The sequence below is a fragment of the Elaeis guineensis genome, chromosome 11, assembly GCF_000442705.2.
Source record: "Elaeis guineensis isolate ETL-2024a chromosome 11, EG11, whole genome shotgun sequence".
Taxonomy (NCBI): Eukaryota; Viridiplantae; Streptophyta; class Magnoliopsida; order Arecales; family Arecaceae; genus Elaeis; species Elaeis guineensis.
This window is the reverse complement of record NC_026003.2, coordinates 5282118-5297529: the sequence shown is the minus strand read 5'-3', so window position 1 is coordinate 5297529 and position 15412 is coordinate 5282118. Positions and strand designations below refer to the sequence as shown.

The 15412-nt window shown below is 30.8% G+C and overlaps 1 pseudogene; it reads right to left on the bottom strand.

The window, feature by feature from the left end:
• Window positions 1-7878: 7878 nt before the first annotated feature.
• LOC114914643 (zinc finger BED domain-containing protein RICESLEEPER 1-like) lies at window positions 7879-14751 on the bottom strand (annotated as a pseudogene).
• Window positions 14752-15412: the final 661 nt, after the last annotated feature.

The window sequence follows — 15412 nt, the reverse complement described above, 5'->3', positions numbered from 1 at the left end:
ATAAAATATCACAGAAAGGACGTCAAAAGTATGACGTATGCCCAAATATCATGGAACTCAGTTTGATTGAGCGACGTTTCACTAACATCGTGAAACAAAAATCTTTCACGATATTTCTCAAATGCCGTAGAACGTAAGTTGATTGAGCAATGTTTCGCTAACGTCGTGAAATAAAGATCTTTTGTGACGTTTGAGAAATATTGCGGAACGTGGCTGATTGCACAACGTTTCGCCAACGTCACAGAACAAACGAGGATCTTTGGCGACGTTTCCCAAACATCACGGAATGATTTCACTAACGTTGTAGAACAAAGATATTTTGCGATAAGGATGTTTTGCAATGGCTAAGTTTTGCTTCATTGATAGTTCAATTATAACCTGTATAAAATATTATATTTATGGTATATATTCAAGTACCAAGTAAATCATCCATTTTCAGTCAACAAATTATTCAATAACTAAAGTATAAACTCACGTGTAATTTATATTCAAGATGAATCCATATACAAAGTTTATAATCTAAAAATTAAATTGTCTAGATATCCAAAGAGATGGTGTTTCCAACTTAAAGCACCAAGAGTCCATGTCTCTACCAAAAAACAAATAAGTCTCCATCTAAGCTACCAATTTACCTCTAACCAAAAGCAAACAAACTCATGATCCAATTATCTATAACAAAACAAATGAGTTCATAAGTCGATAATCCAAAGCACAAAAGGCCTCTCTGTCATGCATGTCCTCAAAATCATATCTTTATAAGTCTTGAGTCATGGGATTCCTGCCAAAAAGAAAAACATAATCAATTAATTACCTATATATTACAGTAACAAAATACATACATTGTTCCATTATGCTTACAAAAAAGATTTAGGATATATTAAAGAAATAACTTAAGTAACTTACATTATAAATCTGATAAAGAGATATTCTGTGATGTACATAAAGCTTTTAAAATCTTTTGTTAACGTTTCATATGTACATTTTGAAGCTCCATTTATGCTTTTTGAAGCTCCATCTATGCCTTAATGTCTACAATCTCATTCTTCATCTCTTAATTATGCTTTTGCGATTGCTCCAACTCCTTTTGAAGTATCTTCTTAGACATAAAAGAGGAACTCTTTCCTTCTGAATGAAGTCCAACTCTCAAACCATAGATATAATCTGGTCTGGTCCCCAGCACTTTATTACATATTTGGTCTGCTGTCATGGGATGGCCATCGGATATGGACTGCTCTAGCATTTACATCATTTCATTCTAACAAAATTTGAATAGGAACAAATATACACTAGTTGGTCTTCCTAATTTAATTATGAAAATTTACACTAGTTAGTTTTGCTATGGGTATGTTTGCTTGATTGATGGTAAATATAATCAAGTAGGCTTCTGGTAACACCTTCTAATAATGAAACATGAACTGCCAGAATATTTGCAACTACACTTGATTTCTTCTAACCAGTGGCATGGATCAACATGTGAAGTTTGTGGAAGTAAATATTTGAAGTTTTCCCCTCGAAAAAGAAGAAAAAATAAAAATAAAATGATCAAAGGGATAAGTATTTGCAAATCATGGCCTAGTTAGATATGGATTGCATATTTCTAACGGCATGAATCAAAAAGAAAAGGACAGCTTTCCCTTTATTTAAAACCAACTACCTCATTGAATTGGGTATGGACCAAAATTAATAGCCAACAAAAATCTGTGTACTGTCGTAATATCCTATAACTAAAAATTATTCCATTGAATTCATACTCAATTCCTAATCTAATCAAATTTAAGCAAGCTTTGATATATTCTTCTTTTTTTTCTAAATGTGATTTTGATCCTGGCAAACCACCCATATTGGCAATCTTGCAATATGTGCCCTACCATATACTATGATTTTTTTTTTTTTGAGAACTAACAATGCCTGCTTGCATTCTCCATTGTTTTTTTTGATTCTCTCTCTGAATCATATTTTAGTGGCAAACAATAGAAAAAAGAGATTCTTGCATTGTTTTCTTTTTGATTCCCTCTCTAAATCATACTTTAGTGTCAAACAATAGATAAGGGATATTCTTGCCTAATAAATTTATTTTCTTTCACCTTCTTAATTAATTAGCAACCAACCAATACCTCAAAACATGTAAATTATTCACAATCTAATGTTAACTTGAGGAAAGATATATGTTTCTTTTTTTCATTTGATTGGTAGCTATCACCACAGCCCATAAGGAAGGGACCCTTCAAACTCGTGTGTTCAGAATGCCAAAGCAAAGCCAAATGAACAGGAAAGAAAGAATTACAGTAGGAAAATGAACAGGAACAAATAATCTGAGAAAGATTAAATTAGGGAACAAACAATACCTAAACCGGAAACAACGACGGTGACAAGCGAAGATGGGAAGACCGGCGATGGCGATGGCAATGGTGACGAGCGAAGATGGGAAGACCGGCGACGGTGATGGAGGAAGAAGATGAATGCTCTATCTTTTCTAAGGGAAGATGGAAGCCGATTGCCAATGGGGGAAGACAAGACCTCACATCGGAAGATGGCGATGGTCGGTGGATAGAAAGTCTGACATAGACCACAGAGATCGGTGACGAACAGAGATGAATAGAGATCGGTGATTTTGAACGGCGGTGGTGTGGGTGAGAGGAGACGAATGGAGATTAGTGAGAGGAGATGAACGAGGATCCTTGAGAGGCTACGAATGGTGGTGGAGGTGAACGATGGTCTGTGAGAGGAGGTGAATGGCCGCAGTATGTGTCGTGAGGGTGAGAAGTGGTGGTGTCGGGGTTTTCTATTTTTAGTGCTGGGAATTGAAGGGTTTTAACATCCGTGGGTTTGTTTTGGTGCACGGGAGAATAGAAAAAACACCGTGGGTTTGTTTTGGAGCATGGATAAACTGTGAGGAAAAAATACATAGATGCAAAAAAAAAAAAAAAAAATTAGGCCAAATGCGACGTTTCAGTCTCAAACATCGCGCAAAGATGTTACAATCTACGTTGTTTGTCCAAACATCATACATGATCCATCTCATCAGTGACGTTTCATAACATCATCAAACAATTTATGTTTCTACGACGTTTCAATTTTTAAATATCGTGAAATACTCAAATTCTTGTAATGCTTTATGCCATGTCACCTAAGTCCATCCTTCAGAAAGCAACACAACTCCCTCAGCAATGGACAACCATCAATGAGAGGAAATAAGTAGCCTCAATAAATGAGGCACTCCACTTCTTTTTGCACTTGGATATCTATGTCTATGGCACTATAGCAGGTTAGCACATTGTAAAGAAAACTGAAGCATCTTCCATAAGAGAGTAGAATTCACTCCCATGGGCTCTTATCCATTATCTCTGTCTCCTGGCAACTCATGCTTGCTAGAGTTTTATTCTTTTGGTATGTGGATCCAATCAATATTTTTTGATATCACTATCCTTCCATATCCTCCCTTAAGTTGTTGTATTCTGGCAACTAACTATCTATACATTCTCTACTTTCTTATTAATAAATAAAGGATGGGTTATTCCTTCTAGTTTCATAGAAAAATGGTGGCATCTCCGGCCATCTCCAATTAAGATATTTATCCTATCATTGGGGCATCAAAAGTGGTGTCTATAGTTGTCCCTTCCTAACTAGTGTTTGAGGAGGAATGATGGTAATGAACCCTTTAGAGACATTGTAGCTTGTTCAGCTATGGCATTTTATGGCTCGGGAGGAGATGTTCCATCTTTTGGGAGGATTCTCTTGCAGATTTTTTTTCTTAAAGTATCTTGAAATCTTTTGTAAACAAACCTTGATCATGTGGTACATTGCAATTAGGGAGGAATATGAAAATTCACATTTTAGATAGAAGAAAATGGAGGTTTATTTTGCAAAAAAAATATTTTCATAATTTTTTTTGAAATTTCTTGCAGAAAAAAATCTAGTGTAAAATGCCAAGTGGGCTTTATATTCTAAGGGGACACCACAAATGCTGAAGTAGTCTAACCAAATTGAAAGTATGAATCACAAAGAAATTTGAAATTAGAAGAAACTTTTAAAAGTCATCTAATATGCATATGATGTCATTGTTGCTCCGATGTACAGCTTCGTTGACCCTTGAGATCACAAGAATGATAATGTTCTAATCTTCTTATTGGCCAAGTATTAATCTCTTCTGCCATTCTTTCTCCTTCTTTTTAATTTATTTATCTATGTTGGGTAGCTGACTTCCAACTTTTTCTTTCAATTTTGGTCCTACGAGGATTTAGAAATCTTTAGTCTCATCCTTTGATTGAGTCTGAGTACGTCCATTGTAGCTAGTGGTGTGCTTATGCTACTTTTCCTATGGACAATCCCTCCTTGGTGTCCATCGAGACATGGCTTATGCTTGCTAAAGTGTCATTGCAAGTGATCCAGAGAGCAAGGACAAGGATACTAAGATTGATATGGTGGTTGTTGGGCATCGGTTACATGCAGTTGATAACTAGATGCATGCCATCCATGATGTGAACACCCCTCCACCACTAAATTATGATCCATGCTAGTTCCACCTTGAGATTTTAGAGCTTCAGGACTCATTTAGTTTGTGGGAGAAATCTTACTCCACTTTATCCAAAATATTAAGATATTTTTTTAAAAAATATTACTCTAATTTTTAGTTAGTGGAAATTGAACTTTCTCATATTTTATATGGATTTTTTTCATAAAATATGAGAATCTTATTCTTATGAAAAACTACTTCCCATCTCTTTCTTTTAAAAGGTCTAAACCAAATATGATGCATTTTTTCATTTTCTTGTTGACCACACTTTCCCTTCTCATCTTTCTATGAATCAAATGAGTCCTCGAAAGGAGATGGGGAATGTGTAGTTGGTAAGATACTTTTGTTATTTTGTCTTAGCTTTGCTTACCTTTGACTCCAAATGCTTTATAATTTTTTTGCTTCTCCAGGCTTTAAGATAAGGAGCCTCGTCTAGGTACTTGGGCCACTTCTTTGTGGTACTTTGGAGAGCCCTAGTGGAGGATATGGTTCGGTAGAACATGCTTAAGAACTACATAGCTGGCTTGAAGGTATGAACTAGGGCTCGAGTTTCTTCTTCTTTTCTCTTTTTGATGCATGTCTAATATAGGAATGCAAATGGATCGGATCGAATTGGGTCATAAGTGATCCCGACGCAAATCAGTTCTTTGATCGGATATGAATATTGAACCCAAATCCAGTCTAATAGAAAATCACGTCAGGTCGAGTCGGATCCATGATCAATTTTTTGACTCAACGGATCATTCGAGTTAGATCCAATCCATGTATAATCCGGTCCCTATCCATGAAATGCGGATTCATTTCGAATCCAAATCGGATCTGGATCGCACCTGATTCAATATAGAGTTGTCTTGAATGTTTATTTTTTTAATTTTTCTTAATGATTCTTTGATTAGTCCTTTTCTTTATTTTTTTAATGATTATCTAATTAGTCCTTTGTGAACCTACATCTTTCACACTTTTTTTAACACCATGCTCTACTTCAATCACCTTGCTTAACTAGAAAAAGTGGCATCAAAACTTAATTCCTCAACACCTTCAAAAGCAAAACTAAGTTGGATTCTATTATTAACACCACACTCAATAAAATGACCAGTCACAAGAGTATCTTTGCTAAGAATAAAGCCAATTCACCTTCTTCACATTTTACAACCATCCTACTATTGATGGTATACTCATGCTTTGAATTTCAAAATGTAGAGATGCTATTGCTGATGATTCCATCTAGAGCATAAGCAGATGCAAAATTTAGTCATTGATAGATACTTGAAAATCTCTCAAGATGATGCCTCTATGTCTGGCTCCTGGATCTAGATTGATGTTTTAGATAGGCTTTCAGCTTATTTAGCTTATCAATGTCCAATGCATCATCATGATCATCAGCCATCACTTCTTTGTCATCCTTATTATCTATATTAATTGATGTACTTAGCCCTCATACCCATTTTCATTTTCCACCCGCAGGCAAGGAAGCACATTCTAAAAGCATCAATGCAGTAGATGTGCATAGAGAATATAGCTAAGCTATTTGCTAGTGCAAGTTAAAAGATACCTTGGAACCCGCCTTACCAAAAATGAAATCTAGTCATAAAGAACTCTTAAAGCCTTTCTGAAACCCTTTAGATGAGCTATGCAAATACTTAGAGACTGGTCCATGCTAAATCACTTCTTCATAATTAAGAATATTTAATACCCTTTAGACACTCCATAACCTCAGGCTCTAAGAACAAGAATGATAACAATATTGTATGGCAAGCGTATGCTAAATAATTATAGTGACAGCCATTCTCAAGCCATCAGTACAATAATTTCTAGATAATCATCAACTACCTCAAAGGGAGTATATATTCAGAAAATATTTATGGCTACAAAACTTATAAATTTGATATATAAAATCTATTCACCAATTCAAGTAGTTCTACATTTGAAGCATTATTCTAACTATAGCGAGACTTGAAGATTCATAAAATTTATATGCTAGAAACTTCAAGAAGAACTTTAAAAGCCATGGACCACTAGAGCAACCAAAGATGTTCTATTGTTCTATGATGACAATTGTCCTCTCATACTATATTATATCTAGAAGAATTAGCAAGTGGTATGCCATCAATCTAATAAACATATATCAAAAAAAGTAAAAAAATTCTATGACAAGACTGTAGGGGCATTAAAATGAATCAATATTTTCAATCTTCTATACAGCCCAAAGTATCACATTCCATGTTTCTCTTCTACCTTGGACATGTGAAATTTGATCTTACAAGTTGTAATTAACAAGACAAGCCTAAAAGGTTACAATTGAAAACTATCTAGATATTTATACAAGTTGAACAAGAATCTAAATAACTACCATTAGAAAGTGGAATATAGACTTATATCATTAAGAAAAAAATACGTAATAGGTCATAAACATTTAGACTAACTGAGAATTCATCTACAACTTAACAGAATTGTTAGAATCAACAAAAAGATAACTTAGATATTATCATGATTATAAAGTACAAATGTAATGATATGCCTGACTTATGTTTTAGATTAAAGTCATTAAACCAACTATACTCCATGAAAATATCTATAGCAAAAAAGTTCCACCTTCCAACCCCAGTGCTTTCTCAAATGACTGCGATCTACTTTTGCTATTTTGACTAGGCTACTGTTTCATTAATAAAATTGATAAAATTGATAAACTGTAGTCTATGCATTAATAAAATTGATGTTATTAATTATTGAGGTTGTAAAATAGGCAAAAATAAACCAAGAAAAAATGAACTGATTTAATATAGTTTGGATGTGCATGTTAAGATGCACAGTAGATGAAGTTGTTGATTTTAATGAATAGAGATAAGAATTTTTAATATGAAGTTATCATTACATAAAGATCGAGCTCCCTTTTTTCTTACATAAAGTATTTGAAATTCTAAATATAGCAAAATTATATAATATATTAACAAACATAGCTACCCACAGTATAATAAGTCAAGGTCTTCATGGCTTCCTATGTAGTTTAGCCAAAATCGGAAGCTCCAAAATAATTATTCATTCATTGCAAGTTGCCTTACCTTCTAACATAATCATAGAAGTTTGATCACAAAATGCAATGCAAATCCGGTGGCTCTAAAAGAACTACAAGGCAAATACGATCTCAAATAATATTCTAAGGAAGAAAAATAAAAAATTATATTACCAAAAATATTTAAGATAAAAATTAACAATATAAATATAATAATCAAAATAATTGTTACTAGTATAAGCTAATTACTAGTATCAATAATAATAGCCATTTTGTAATCTTCAATCTTGTAGTTCGGATGAAGAGACAAGTCATCTATATATGAAAAAATTATAAAATTAAAAATTTTAACACACTAATATATAATAAAATTTATGAAGGTTATAGAAATTGAATCTGCAAGATGAGATAAGGTATCTTGAAGCTAATTTTATATGCATATCAAGGCCTCAATAGTATTGAAAAATAGACTACTATGAAAATCATCCAAATTCTTTTAATAGTACAAAAGATAGACTGAGATATAATCATAGACACTAGAATTGCCAATATATCATGAACCATTCTAGATAATATTGGATATTTTAATTCATTGATTCTCCAATAGTCTAGAATGTCAAAAATCTGAATCCCTAGAAGATGAAGCTATTTAAAAAAATAAAATATATTATAAATTATTTTATTAGCAATATTGAGTTATATTTTAATACAATATACAAATTAGAGATCATAAAAGATCTTTTCTTCTAAATATATCTTTAATTCTGATTTGGATGATTGAGCAATTTTTTCTTCTTGGATAAATTCTTCATAATCTTGTATGAACAAACTCTCATATTTTCTATCTTGAGATGTAGACACCATCTCCTCCACTTGAACATTAGAGCCATGTGCATCATATAAAATTATAGAATGATCGTAAAGATCTTAAATAACATCATGCACCTTATTGATCTTAATTGAAACACGATCATCATTATCATAGATTTTTTAAAAGTAATATTTAATAAGCTTTATCTTATGTCTTGGATCAAGAACAACCCCTACGGTAAGAATGTAAGAGTAATCTTTCCAATATTTATCGAAATTTTTCTTATATTTTTAAGGCTATTATCATCACAATTGTATTTGAACTCCTATATTCTTCAATTAAGATCATTTGTATTCTCCAAATATCATAGAAATATAAATTTATAGTTGTATTTTTAGTTTATGGAAAAATTTCAGTTATATGATCGAAAATCTTTAAAAAGTTACAAATAAATGTTTACAAATAATTTTTACAAAATCTTTACAAATCTTGAGATCAATCTTTACAAATAATTTAAAAAGTCTTGAGATCAATCTTCCTCAATTGGTACATTTTCAAAATTAGGATCTCATACCTCAAATTGCATAAGTACATCATTTAATTATATAGCACTATTTAACATGAGATACATAGAATTCCATTGAGTAGGTAGTATATGCATATCATTTTTTTACCATTCATCTTTAATTATTATATAATTTTCATAAATATTTTTAATTTTTTTTGAGGTGACTTTATAAATTTGATTACCTCTTAGATCCTATTGAGAGCACACCCTACTTCCTTCAACCCATCCTTCATAATCAAATTAAGAATATATGCATAGCAACATATATGAAAGAACCTGCCATCCAAATGTGATTTTTTTCTAAATTATCTTTGAAGTTCCATGGCCATAATTATGTTTGCTAACAAATCATTAAGGATGATTGAACCCAACATTCTTTCAATATTTTAAGATAAAATGTAGCTTGAATATAATCACTAATGACTAAGGTCCTGTTTGGGATTATTGTTGGTAGTAAAACTTTTGAAGCTTTTGAAAGTAGAACTTTTGAGAAGTAGAGCTTTTAGAAGTAGAGTTTTTACAAAAAGCTATTTGTTGTTTGGTAACCACATTTATAAAGTACTTTGAAGCCTTAATATATATTTGGTAACTAAAATAAAAAAATATTTTGGTATGATAATATGAAATAAAAGATATTATATAGTATTCTATATTAAAAATAATATTATATTATATTATATTATATTATATATTAAAATATTATTATACTATATAATATTATTATCATATAATATAATATAATAATATAATATTATTATAATTATAATATAATTTATAATATATTAGTTATAATCTAATTAATAATAGATTATAATATATTATATTATTATATAATTATATTATATTATTATTAAAATATTATTATGTTATATTATATTGTTATAATTTAATAATATTATAATAGATTATATTATATCTCTATATCATAAATATTATTATAATTATGATGTAATATATAATGTAATATAATAGATTATAATCTAATCTAATACTAAATTATAATTTAAAAATTATATTATATTATTATAATATAATAAGATTATTTTATTAGTAAATATTATTATATCAAATAATACTTTAATAATATAATAATACTATAGTAATTATATTATATATTTATAATATTAATTTATTATTATATTATATTATATTTATAGTATAATGATATAATATGATATAATTATGAGATTTATTAGTGGATATTTTTATTATTAAAAAAATTATTTAAATCAAAATAACTTTATGATATGAGTCAGAAAGTACTTTTGAAGAAATTTTCAAAATAAATTTTTTTTCAAATAAATCTTTTCAGCTTTTTGACAAAGTCAAAATAATTTTCTGATTTTTTATCAAACATCACTGTATTATTTTAAAGTACTTTCTGAGGGTCAGAAAGTACTTTGTGACACTCGAAAATTTTAGCCAAACAGGGCCAAAGCTAGTGTATAGTGAAGGCACCATCTTAAAGTTGATAATATATTTTTTAAGTTTTCAATCATTAGTGATATAATGTGTAGTAAGACACATATCCCAATATCTGATTTGATGTTCACATATCATATATTAAGCTAATTCTTCCATAATTTAGTTTAAACAATTTATCCAGTCTTTCTTTTTTTTTCTTTCATATGCTTTAAAATTAGATGCCAATGTTATTCTTAAAATAATAAAAAATTTAGATATAAGGTTTCTAACAAACATCCAAAAAGCTGAATATTCAACTATTGTAAATGGCACCTCTTATAGAATTAATATTCTTGCAAGATCCTCATGGCTTCTTTCTTGATCAAATGAATGGGAGTCAACCCATTCAATGTAATGCCATCTTTTAGTGTTACATTACCTATTAACTATTTTGGCCTCCTTTCAAGATTTTTTTTTAATTATACTTCTTTGTATATTTGTGAAGATGAATTGTTCCATTTTAGGATTGACTGAAAATATAAAATGATAATAATTATATTTAGCCTTATCTTTTTGATTTTTTTTATCTTAGAATAATGATTTCATATCTCCAACTTTCTTTTGTGCTTGCTTTGAAGCTATCTGTATTAGAGGGTTGTGTAGGTTGACAATTACTACAACCAAAAGTACTTGAAACTTTAGCTGTATATTCAATATTGCTATCTATCATAGAGTTAACCTATTTCACATAAAATTAAATAAAAATATATAAGCATAAAATGCAACTAAATATGATAGAAAGATAAAATAATCTTATCCATTATTCCTCTTGAATGTCTTGCAGCATCAAATTAAAACAAAAGAAGCAAAAGTTTCCATGGTAGACTAAATAACCCAAAAATAAAAAAATAAATACATGCTATAGGCATTACATATTAAATCAATGATAAGGAAGATAACAATCTTTGTATAATAGATGATGCTCAAATAATGTAACAAATTAGTATGAAAGATAATAAAGAAAAAAAAATTAGCCATTAAAGAAAAGGTATGAAAAGAGTTTTAAGTATTTAAAAAAATATATTTTATTTTAAAAAAAAATTAATAAAAAAAAATCATGGATTATTAAAAAGATACCGGCTTTCCAACCAAAATTTGAAAATCCAACATCCAAACAATATTAAAGAATTAAAGTAGACATCTAATAGCAATACCTTTATTTAGTAAATTTATTGAAATATTAGATCTTTTTTACTTAACACTAGTTTCATTCTCTGAATATGCACCTCTCCCATTCATTTCTTAACTCGTTCATCCATAAATTTCTTTTCCGCCACCCTCTTTTTGGTAAAAGATGGTTTCCTCTTCCACTTAAATTTCAGTCATTTGAGATGGAAAAAAGCCCTAAATAGATAGCTTCTACACCATTATATGAGGCCGCATTTCCTCTAAATAGATTTCAATTTTGAATATCAAATAAAGGACCTATTTTTTGAGACATATATGGGATTGAAATCCATCAATTATATAAAAAAGCAAGTTAGAGTAACCTTATCAACTAAATTAGCTAGCATTGATAAAATGAAGCAAAAAAAAAGTTAGAGTAGAACTTTTAACGAGGCATAGTTCTATAATATCTTTAAGTGTATTTAGCTTATCAGGTAAAACAACATGTGATGCCATTGTTAAACTATTATTTTCCACCTCCAACTTATGTTTCAGTAGCTTTTCTTGTATTTCTCTTTCCCATGTACACCATATCTATTACTTGAGAATATTACCTGCAAAACTGGTAACTTTGTATAGAAAAAGGGATATGCAATAGAAGAGATTATACTTCTCTTTCCCTTTAAATCATTATAGGTATGATGATTATTTCAATAAACTACATGGCATAATATAATAATATTCTATATGAAGTCGAAGTTGTTTGAGTTGGAGATCAATTTTTTATATTTGTGCTTAAATTGGATTGACTCCAACATATTTGTAGCCTAATCAAATGGTTGCCGTGTCAAACTATAGTTGTATTTTAATATCAATTAATCTAATATTTATAAGAAAAATCAACATGAATGAATATTTTGTCAGATTTAATCATGGTTAGACTAGAAAAAAATAAGAGAAAAAAATATATAAAACTTTTAGATCTGAAAATTGGAAGAAAAGATAGTTCTAATTATGGTTAGACCAAAAGAATATAATCTATGTGAGACAAATTAACATGAAAAAATGATTTTTAGATCTCATCATGACTAAAAAAATTAGAAAAAAAATTTAGAAAACTTTTCATATCTAAAAAATAGAAGAAAAAAAATAAATCATGTTTAGACTAGAATATTTTTTCTAAGACTAGATTTTCTAGATCCAAAAAATCTAGTATTAAAAAAAAATGGTGAACAAATAGAGAAGAAGCACTATAAGAAATTTTATTATTAGCAATGGCTAATTACCATCGCTAATAGTCATTTTGCCATTCCTATTACTATTAGCACGGTACCCTATCGCTAATTGATGGTCGAAAAAATTTTGATTGCTAATTATCTTTATTAGTGATGAACATTCTAGCCGTCGCTAATAATTGTATTAGTGATGGTTAAAGTCTATCGCTATTTATTTTATTATTTTTAAATAAAATTTTAAAAAAATTTAAAAAATTAGTGATGGCTTTGTTGTCGCTAATGCCATTGCTAACAAGTATTAATACCATCAGTGATATTTAATTTTATTTTTTAAAAAATATTATAATAATATTTGGTTATTAACGATGGCTAAAGCTGTCATTAATGCAGTCGGTAATAATTAATTTTATTTTTAAAAAAATATAATAATATTTTAAAAAAATTATTTTAATTAATTACAATCAATTATGGTTTCTAACACCTATTATAATTAAAATCGAAAGATAATATGATAATCATAAATAAAAAATTAATTATATTATATTATATCAAAAATATAAATTATACAAATTTATAAGTAACATCAAAAAAATACAATACATCAAAATAAAAGAAAATCAATCCAGATTCTCCTTGTCGTCCTCCTGCTCCTCTCTGTAGCTGGTGGATCAGAGTCGGATGCCTCAACATCCTGAAATGAAGAAAAATAAAATATTATTCATAAATTTCGATACGAAGATATATCTTTCAATATACTCCTTCGATTCTTGAACAGATTGGTCCTATACATTTCATTCGATGATATGAAACTATAGACACCCCCAGCCCATCAATTGGATGATTAGATTGAATTTTTAGCTCCTAGATCTTCTTCCCCGATTTAAGCCTAAATATGTGAAGCTTCTAAATATGAAAACTTAAAACAAGTGAAAGAGTTTATTAATAGAATTATCTGATATGATGGCTGGGATAATAAGCCCAGCTGATCATGTAGCTGCGGATCTCGAAGAACCTCCATGACCATATCACGGACAACATTCTGAAAGCTCTAAGGTTGCTGGCTCAAAAGCCTCTGTATGACCTCCTCCACATGCGCATTGCTCCAAGTCTGGGATGTCGAGGTTTGTGAGGACGTCAAAAAATATTGAGCTGCTGGAGGGCCGAAGCTGTATCCGAATCCTATGATCCGACTCCTACTCATCCCTCTGGTGATTCAGAGCCATCCCTCAAGGTCAAAGAGAGGCTGAGTGGATGGGTCATCACCGTGCGTGCAACGATGTACTCTGCATAATCGATCTATGCAGTTCAAAAATACATTAGTTCTAATATACATATCAGATCCTATAACAACTTAATAAATACAGTTTAAAATTTTTATCGCAATCTGTCGCGATCTAAATAATCATCAATCCTCCTAGACTAGTGTATGGCCTCCCATAACTATAGCTGGCTTGGTGGATGATCTAGCTGCTATATTTACAATAAGTAAATAATAAAATTAAATTAATTAAAATATACATATAAGAGTTTTACGGTTCTAGTGAAGAGTTTGGTATAGATTTCTTACATGTCTGTTGACCACAATATGTGTGTCGATAGAGCCACCCGTGTACCTGATCAGATTCTGCTGGATAGTCTAGTTCTGTCGGAGCCTCTGCTGCCTACTGGCATACTCCTCACTGCTTCATTGATCGCAGAGGGTCTCCCATACATCCACCCACATCCAGTGATCTCTGTAGGACTTCCAGTCCGATGGTGACTGTGAACTGGAATGCTTGATGGCGGACTGCTGTAGGTTGTGTAGCCCATCTCGAAACTTACGTGTGGCCATCTGCTCGAAGATCGGATGGCCTGCCTCCTCATCTTGAGGAGATAAAAATCGATAGTATCTCTATAAGTAGAAGCAAGCGTGTATTAATAAACAGAATACAAAGCCATTGTGAATTATTAAATTAAACACCTTTGACTTACCAGGAACATCTCCCAAGCTGCATCACAAGCCCCCGATGGCCAACTGCAGAACTCATTCACCAGCCCCAGCATCAATCGTCAGATGATCCCGATAATCACATAAGGCATGGAGCTCTCTGTAAATGTATTGCAAAATTGATTTTGAACAATAAGTGTTAGACTCTATAATGACTAAATTTTAAACATATTCAGTAAAGATATAATACTTACGATCAGCTCTGAAGTGGATAAGTTCTCTATCCTCCGGTAGAGTCGAAGGTGCCACGAGCTGGGTGGGTCCTCTACCATGCCTCTATATCTGGGAGTCGATCGTTGGTGCGTGTGATTGTGGGGTCACTGGTGACCCCCATCATTCGAACCTGAGCACAAAATATCTAATATAAAAAATATTATATTAGTTAGCAAAGGATAAAATAACATAAACGAGAATATCTAAAATGTTAGAGTTTACCGCAGGATGTGAGAGGTACAAAACCCTACGACCTACCGCATGATCGCTCTCTCCTTGAGAGTTCTATCCTCTGCTGGCACGGCTCCGGCCTTGGAAGACATAATGTATAATCTTTGAAAATAAAAATAAATAGATTCATTAAATTAATTATACAATTATGGATAGCAATGTAAGATTTAAAATGATTCAAAAATTATATACTTAGTACTACTTATCGGTCTCTTCAGATGTCTTGTATCCTTCAGATTCTTCTTCCGATTCTTCTTCTTCTTCCACTTCTTC